The sequence below is a fragment of the Chiloscyllium punctatum genome, chromosome 33 (genome assembly GCF_047496795.1).
Source record: "Chiloscyllium punctatum isolate Juve2018m chromosome 33, sChiPun1.3, whole genome shotgun sequence".
NCBI classification, from domain to species: domain Eukaryota; kingdom Metazoa; phylum Chordata; class Chondrichthyes; order Orectolobiformes; family Hemiscylliidae; genus Chiloscyllium; species Chiloscyllium punctatum.
Window position 1 is genome coordinate 49,463,288 of NC_092771.1, and position 8,268 is coordinate 49,471,555.

At 43.7% G+C, this 8,268-nt stretch overlaps 1 long non-coding RNA gene across 1 annotated transcript in view; it reads left to right on the plus strand.

The window, feature by feature from the left end:
• Positions 1-5,702, plus strand: part of LOC140458544 (uncharacterized) — a 29,739-nt gene extending 24,037 nt beyond the window's left edge. Inside the window, exons 6-7 of the long non-coding RNA XR_011953512.1 lie at positions 2,410-2,508; positions 3,348-5,702. This is a non-coding gene — a long non-coding RNA (uncharacterized lncRNA). The remainder of the gene's footprint in view (positions 1-2,409; positions 2,509-3,347) is intronic.
• The last annotated feature ends 2,566 nt before the right edge of the window (positions 5,703-8,268 follow it).

Below are 8,268 nucleotides of genomic sequence, written 5' to 3' on the forward strand. Positions count from 1 at the left end.
GGTTCAGGCAGGAACACTCAACAGGGAAAAGACATTTGGACAAATACATGGATAGGAAAGGGTTAGAAGCAAATGGGCCAAGTGCAGGGAAATGGGGTTAGTGTGGATGGACATTCTGGTCGGCATGGGCCAAAGGGCCTGTCTCTGCTGTAGGATTCTATAACTCTAAGTGCATTTGCTATTTCTCCCCCAAACTCTGTTGGTATCCTGGGATGTATTCCATCAGGGCAATGAGACTTGTCTACCTTTAGCTCCATTAACTTGCCCAGCTCTAACTCTTTCATGATAATGGTTATTATCTAGGTCCTCACCTTCCTCAGTCTCCTTATCAATTACTGGCATGTTCTTCATATCCTCCACTGTGAAGACTAACTGCTGTGTACTCATATTCCTGAACCCTGCTGGATAGGAATAACTGGGCACAGAACTCTGAGAGGTCTTCTTTGAGTCTTTATTGATGAAACATGGCAGTAACATGGATAGTGTACATGCAAAACACCTCCAGGCAGCATCAGGTAACTCCCCGCCTGTCGGATGTACAGCTCCCATTCTTATACCTTTGTTCTTTGGGACTTTGGATAGAGACTGTTTCTCAGTATTATCTCCATGGCAATGGCAGTTAGAAAGTCTACTTCAGTTCCTCCCCCACGCCCCTGTGGCTCCCTCAAGTACCTGACAGGCGGTTCAGTTTCAGTGGAGTATCTATCAGGATTCTGATGTGGAGGAGCCGGAGTTGGAGTGGGGTGGACAAAGTGTAAAAAACCACACAACACCAGGTTGTAGTCCAACAGGATTATTTGGAAGTACAAGCTTTTGGGGTGTGCTGTGATTTTGAACTTGATCAGGATTATCTCTATGGTAACAGTTAAGTACTTCAGCAATTACAGAGGCCATATGTTCCCCACACAATAGGTTCCCCTCTAGCAGTGTAAACTGCTATTCTGGCCCTGGGGATAGCTACTCATCACTTTTCTCCCCCAATCCCATCTCGCTTTCATTTGATCTATTAAGTTTTTCTAATCTCCTTGGTCTTTGCCAATCTGTATGCATTCTATTTCAGTTTGATAGACTCCCTTATTTCCTGAGCCACCCACGGCAGATTATTCCTACAGTCCTTCCTTTTCACTGATATCTCCTTTTGCTGAGCACTTCGAAAAATTGCTTTGATATTCCCGTACTGTCTGTCAACTTTCCCCCTATAAAGTCTTTGTTTCCAGTCTCCATTAGCCAACTCCTGCCTCATCCTATTGTAGTCTCCTTTTGTTTAAGCACTGGATCTTGGGAGTGGATCTAATCTTCCAGCTTTCCATCTGTGTTCTAAGTTCAACCAGACTTCTCAGAATTCTTTTATCAGATTATGAGGGGAGGCGATGTTTCCTGGGTGTTTTGGGCTTCATTGTCAGAGACCTTGGCTTTGTAATAAAGTACAGGATAGATATTCACAACAGAGTATTCTGGACACTGCGAATGTACGACACAATCTAAAACAAGAAATCACTGTCTCCCCTCAGTTTAAAATTGCAAAATCATTATCTCCTTCACGCTTCCTCACTTATCTAAGATTGGAATGCTAATCTATCTGACTATCTGTCATTTTCCGAAAATCTCCTTTGGTGAAGGTGGTGATTTTTGGATTCAGCTTTCCAGTTATTACCGTAAGAAGATAAGCACTGGGCACAGGAGAGGCAATGCAGCCCTTCGAACTAGCTCCACCTTGAGCTCACCTCGGTCTCAGCTGGATTTTCCCGCCTGCTCTGTCTCACCCTTCAACCCATTGCAAATTCAACATCTGTATCTCTTCATTAAATTGGCTCACTGTCCTGGCATCCACCGCATTTTGAATAGGGAATTCCACAGATTCACAACACATTGAGATAGGTACATTCTTCCACATGAGAATAGAATAGAGTCCCTATAGTGCAGAAACAGGATATTCATCCATCGAGTCCACACCACTCTGTGATGAGCATCCCATTCAGATCCACTCGTTCCCTGTAACATTGCATTTCCCATGGCTAATTGTCTAACCAGCACGTGCATGGACACTATCAGCAATTTAGCATGGGCAATCCATCTAACCTGCACACCTTTGGACTGTGTGAGGAAACTGGAGAACTGCACAAAACCATGCAAACATGGGGAGAATGTATAAACTCCACACAGTCGCCTAAGGTCCCTGACACTGTGAGGCAGCAGTGCTCGCCACTGAGCCACCTCTGCTTAAAACCTACTGGGCCTTATTAACCTCCTTATCCCCCAGTTGGCTGAATCTATGATCCTTACCTCAGAAATCAGGTTGTCTAAGCGGATGTCTCAGTAAATCCCAGTGACAGCCCACATGTCCCGTGTGTCTGAATGGGAATCCGATCCACAACATCCTCCATCCCACACTTTTCATTCACGTTCCAGAGACAGGGCTCCAGTGGCTGCATGAGGACTGCAAATCCCAAATTCCGAGGTAGGGACCACACGTCGGGAAACCTGGCACTGCACAAGTCCAGAATGTGGGTGAGTTTTGGAGCATGTTCTTTGGGGTAACTAGAACATAGAACATAGAACATTACAGCGCAGTACAGGCCCTTCGGCCCTCGATGTTGCGCCGATCAAAGCACCCCTAACCTACACTAAGCCACTATCCTGCATATACCTATCCAATGCCCGCTTAAATACCCATAAAGAGGGAGAGTCCACTACTGCTACTGGCAGGGCATTCCATGAACTTACGACTCGCTGAGTGAAGAACCTACCCCTAACATCAGTCCTATATCTACCCCCCCTTAATTTAAAGCTATGCCCCCTTGTAATAGCTGACTCCATACGTGGAAACTAGTGGAAAGCATTTCACACTCTGATTGTCTGGAGGAGGAACATATTTGCTTGTAGTATTGATGTGTTGGAGGGTCAAAGTGTCACCAAATCCACATGGGACCAAGTTCCATCCCCGACTTGTCATAACACAGGAATCGACCAATGAGAAACAAAGGATGTGACCCATTTTCCCAGACTGAAGGTTCCTCTTCTGTCCAGGATCTGCCACCTCCCTTTCTGTTTCCTTTTGTTTCAGTCTGCTGTTACATTATTGACTTGCAGCAACTGAAGGGAAAGGAAGTGAACCCAGAAAGGGTGCAGAGTCTAACCAGGGACGGGAAGTGGTGGCATGGATCTGTTTATCAACAACTCTGAGAATGGGGAGGGTGTACATTAGGGGGTAGGAGAGTCAGAACGGTGGGAGAGAGTAAATGGGCTGGAGGGTTACAGCTTTGGGGGAAGGAAGGGGAAAAAGATATTCCAGAGAAACTAGAATTGTCTATTCTGAATTTCTAATCTGTACATCTTCCTTTATACAGGGTGCTAGATGGTGAAGATTTGCAGACTGAAATCTCAAAATCATGTGCAGATTGTGATTAAGTTACCCGGCAATTGAAGAACCAAAGATGGAGAATCACTCAGACAAAACCCTACAACACTCCCCCTCACAGCATTGTCGGTCTATCTGTGCCAAATGGACTGTGAATGGTTCAAAGGGGAGCGAGAGATGGGGAATAAATGCTGGCTGAGCCAGTGATGCCCATATCCTGGAAATGGGTTCTATCTCTAGTTGCTGAAACCCAGTTGATGTTACTGCAGGATGATGAGGGAGGCTGAGTGCATCCTCCAGGAGGCAGCACTATCGTATTACCCCTGCCTACACCCACACAGTAACACAACAACGCCACTGGAACAAAACGCAGTGAAGCCAAAGGAGGACTTAGATATAGTTCTTTGAGGTAAAGCCATGAAAAGGGATTGGAACACAGCAGGAACAGGAGACTGAGCTGGATGGTCAGCTGTTTCCCATTGAATGGTGGAGCAGGATTGAAAGGTCGAATGGCCTCCTGCTGCTATCTCCCAGGTATGTATATAGCCATGGAGCCCCAGTAGGAAGGAGTGGGCAGGGATTCTCCAGGAGATTGCACTTCCACAACAGTTTTCAGTGAGGGATGGTTTGATGGATTTTATTTAACATTTGTCTTTAACACAAGGTTTGTAAATTTGGTTTTAAAATATTGTAGCTATTTATTCCACAATAAACAAAATTAAAAGAAAAGAAATGAAACTAACAGGTTTTAAAAATTTCAAACGCCCTGTAAAACAAAATACTGTCTATTCCTGGACACCATCACTTTCCAGTTACTCAAACTCCAGGGAAATATTCCCTCCCTGTCTGAACCTTTAGTTTTATTTAACTGCTTTTCAGTTCTCCTTCTGTGAGCTGTGAAGTGTTCTTTTTCCCCCCATTTCTCCTACCCAGACGTGTTATCTCACACAGCTGAGCAACCTTCCCACATTCATCATTACACCATTTTGGGTTTTTGTTAATATATAATCACCAGCAGTAAGCCACCCATATAACCAATTGAATATTTACAAACAAAGCTCATTACGGGCAAAGCAAACCATTACAAATGACAGAGTGGGAAGGGACCAAATCAAACTAGAGTTCGAGGTGAGGGGGCAGCAGTGGAGATAAAGCACTGTATCCACTGCGATACCCACCTCTATCTAAAGGCATCGAGAACATTGATACATACCACATGCTCCTTCTCCAAGGACACCCTGCTTTATTCTCAATCATAGAATAGAATCCCAACAGTGTGGCAGGAGAGAATTGGCCCATCAAACCCCACCAACCATCCAAAGAGCATCCCACCTGGAGCACTCCATCCTTGTAACACTGCATTTCCCATGGCTGATCCACTGAGTCTGCATAATCCTGGACATTGTGGACAATTTCACACAACTGATCCACCTAACTCACAAATCTTTGAACTGTAGGGGGAAACCAGAGCACCTGGAGGGTGCCCACACGATCATAGGGGAATGTGCAAACTCCACACAGGTTGTTGACCAAGGCTGGACTCCAACCTTGTACCTGATGCTGTGAAGCAGCCGTGCTACAGTCACAATTTAAATCAAAACAGATGATCTCTGCTCACTGTCACGTTGCTGTTTGTGGAGACTTACTGCCCAGAGAGACATCCTGAGATTCAGAAAGAGACAATATAAATTCAGTCAACTCCAGCCGAGTTAATGTGATTAACAACAACATCAATGCTCCAACAGTGTCATCAGACCTCATACCTACTCTATCATTTACGATTTTTAACCCATGGAGAGTTTGTTACCATCTTCGATGACAGCCATAATGCTCTGACCACTTTGATGGAGCCAGTGCAAGTCAGTTCTAATAGTTATCAAGAGATTGAATCTAAACAGGATGCCCCACAACAGGAAGTGCTCTGACACTCAATGCCTGTAAGCCAAGGTCATTTTCCTAAACCCACTGATGTCTGACAATACCATTGAAGATATTTTATACAGTAACCTTTCAGTCTCAATTTCCAGTTCCAGTCCATGAAGCAGCCAGTAACATGCACCAGTGAATTGAATTCTATCAGCAGCATTGCCCTGGCAGGAGAGATTGAGGTGATTGAAGCTGTCTTCTCTGGAGTATCTAAACATGAAACACTTCAAAGGAGCAAAAATCTTCAAGAGCTCGATAGGATAGATACAGGAAGGATGTGCTCACTGGCTGGTGTGTCTGGAATGAAATAAGCACTAACTACGGTATCTTTACCCAATATCCCCTTTAGCTGCATAAATGTTAAATATTTATTTGCTGCTCTAATTACACTCCCATTTTTAACTGCTGTAATGTTGATGACTATGCAAATGTATAAAATATAATTTAATGCATCCCAAAACCTCTCTGTCCCTGTGTCTCACTTGTGTTCACCGAGACCCTCATTCAATCTGACCTTTTTATAAACCCTGCCCTGATATTTCCTTCGAGGGCTCAGAATGAAATATTCACTGAATTGTTACTGCACGAAAGAAGGCTGATTGGCTGATATGCTCTCCAACGGATCACATCACCGAATGCCATTCTTCTCCCTTTACCCCATAAACCTTCCCATTCGTTCTCTTCCAATAACACCGGCGAGTGAAATGAATTCTCTCCTCCCCTTCTTTCTGGGAATTAGTTTCAATCTAAATCCTCCAGTTTCTGACCTCTCAGTTAATGAATAGCTCCTTCCTATCCACTCGATCTGGATTCCTCAGCATTTTATCACTTCAATTAAATCTCAGCACATCCTCCTCGGAAATCATCCCCAATCTATCCAACCTTTCCTCAGTGCAGAAATTTTCCAATTGTAGAAATATTCTGATCAATCTCTTCTGCACCCTCTCTGGTGTGATCACATCAACCCTGGAATAAGGGGATCAGAAGTGTGTGCAGTACTTTAACCGCAGTCAAACGAGTGTTCCTGACATTTCCCATGTCACCTCCGTATTCCTGTGGTTGTCGCTCACACAAGAAGTGTCCTGGTTTTTCCACATGGAACTGGATGTGCACTCCATGGGGCTTGGATTCCCTACCATGTGTTTATTTGTTAACTAATCCTAAATTAACTTCAGATTAAAACAACATTATCAGCTACCCACCAATCAACTTCTTCCGTTACACCCAAGTCACCTTACTTTTTAAAAATCTCTTTAAAATTATTACTATCTAAACACAACAGGCTTTAAGTTGCTGATCAAGTATTCAGATGTCTCCACTGTTACAATCACTTGAAGATTACCTTTACCTTCAGCTACATTTGGTGAATTGAACACTGATTGTCAATTATGAATATCAAACGGACTTGAGTTTTATGATAATTAATCCAGTCTGACATTCTTCTTGGTTAATATCTTGAAGAGAACTGTCCTCAGAACTCCAACTGTGCTCTGACTTCATTCACAACTGGATTTGGTTGGGCTGCAGATCTTAGATCTGTTCTGTTGTTTCCCGGATTGCTTCACTCTGTCTATCACTTGCTGCTTATGCTGTTAGGCACACAAGTAGTCCTCTTTGTTAACTTCATCAGGTTAACACCTCATTTTTAGGTATTCATGCTGATGTTACTGACATGCCCTCCTGAATTCTCTCAGTTGAATGAGGATTGATACTCTGGTTTGATGGTAAGAGGTAAGTTGGGAAATATGCTGGGCCGTGATTCTGTAAGGTTTGTTGGAATACAATTCTATTGCTGTTGGTGGAAGGACAGAGCTAAACTCTTACACTCTTGGCCCTGTATACTACATGCAGTATCATGAACACTGATAGGCCAAGACATGAAATACGAGCAACACTGTACAATGGTGCAGGATCACAACTGCAGTAAGCGGAGTCTAAGATCCAACTTGACATAGGAGTTGGGAAAGAAGCAGCTGATCAGATTGTCTCATTCATAGTCACAAAGAGACTCTGAGATTATTGTACTGTTGGAGGTGAGGATGGAGGAGGTTGGGGAGATAGAGAGTCCTTCTACAGAAACTAATCTGCCTGAGAGTTATGAGATCGACTTGATTGCCATGCATTTGATAGAAAGCTAATTGAAACTGTTTTTATCCCCAATAAATAATAAGACTGATGGTGCTTCCAATCATCACCAGAAACAAACCCCAGAATACATAGTTCGGAGATGGATGTCAATAGCCAATCAACCTCCAACTCCTGCAATCATTGAGCAAACATATGTGTGATTACCCAGTTCTGATGAACCAGAAAATCACTGTTCACTCTGTTCAGATGGACAGCGATGTGGGGAAGGATTGGCCGAGTGGTATTGTTGCGAGACAGTTAATCTAAAACCCCAGAAAGTGTTCTGGAGACCTGGGTTCAACGCCTACTGCAGTAGATTTTGGGGGGGGATTTGAATTCAATCTTAAAAAAAACTTGTGAATTTAGAGTCCAATGATGACGATTAATCGATTGTCTGAAAAACCCATCTGGTTCAGTAATGCCCTTTCAGGAAGGAAGACCTTACCTGGTCTGGCCAACATTGTGACCTCAGACCCACAGCAATGTGGTGGACTCTTATTTGCCCTCTGGGCAATTAGGGATGGGCAGTAAATGCTGTCGGGCCAGCGACACCCTCATCCTGTGAATGAATAAAGGAAAATAAAAATCTGTACCCAGTCTGAATCTGTACATGTTCAACAATGTTGTGAACATTTCCAAAGCTAAGATGTGCACAACTTTATGAGCTGCCAAAACCATTGTTCATTACTTGGTGTGAAAAAGCGAAAAAAAAAAAATCCTTCAACTGTGGCTATCAGTAAATTGACTGGTGTCCCAGCAGGATGGATCCCTGAGTGAATCCCTTCCCCCTCACACACACACATACACACACGCACACAGCAGGTGAACAGCTTCTCCCCAGTCTGACTGGTTTGGCC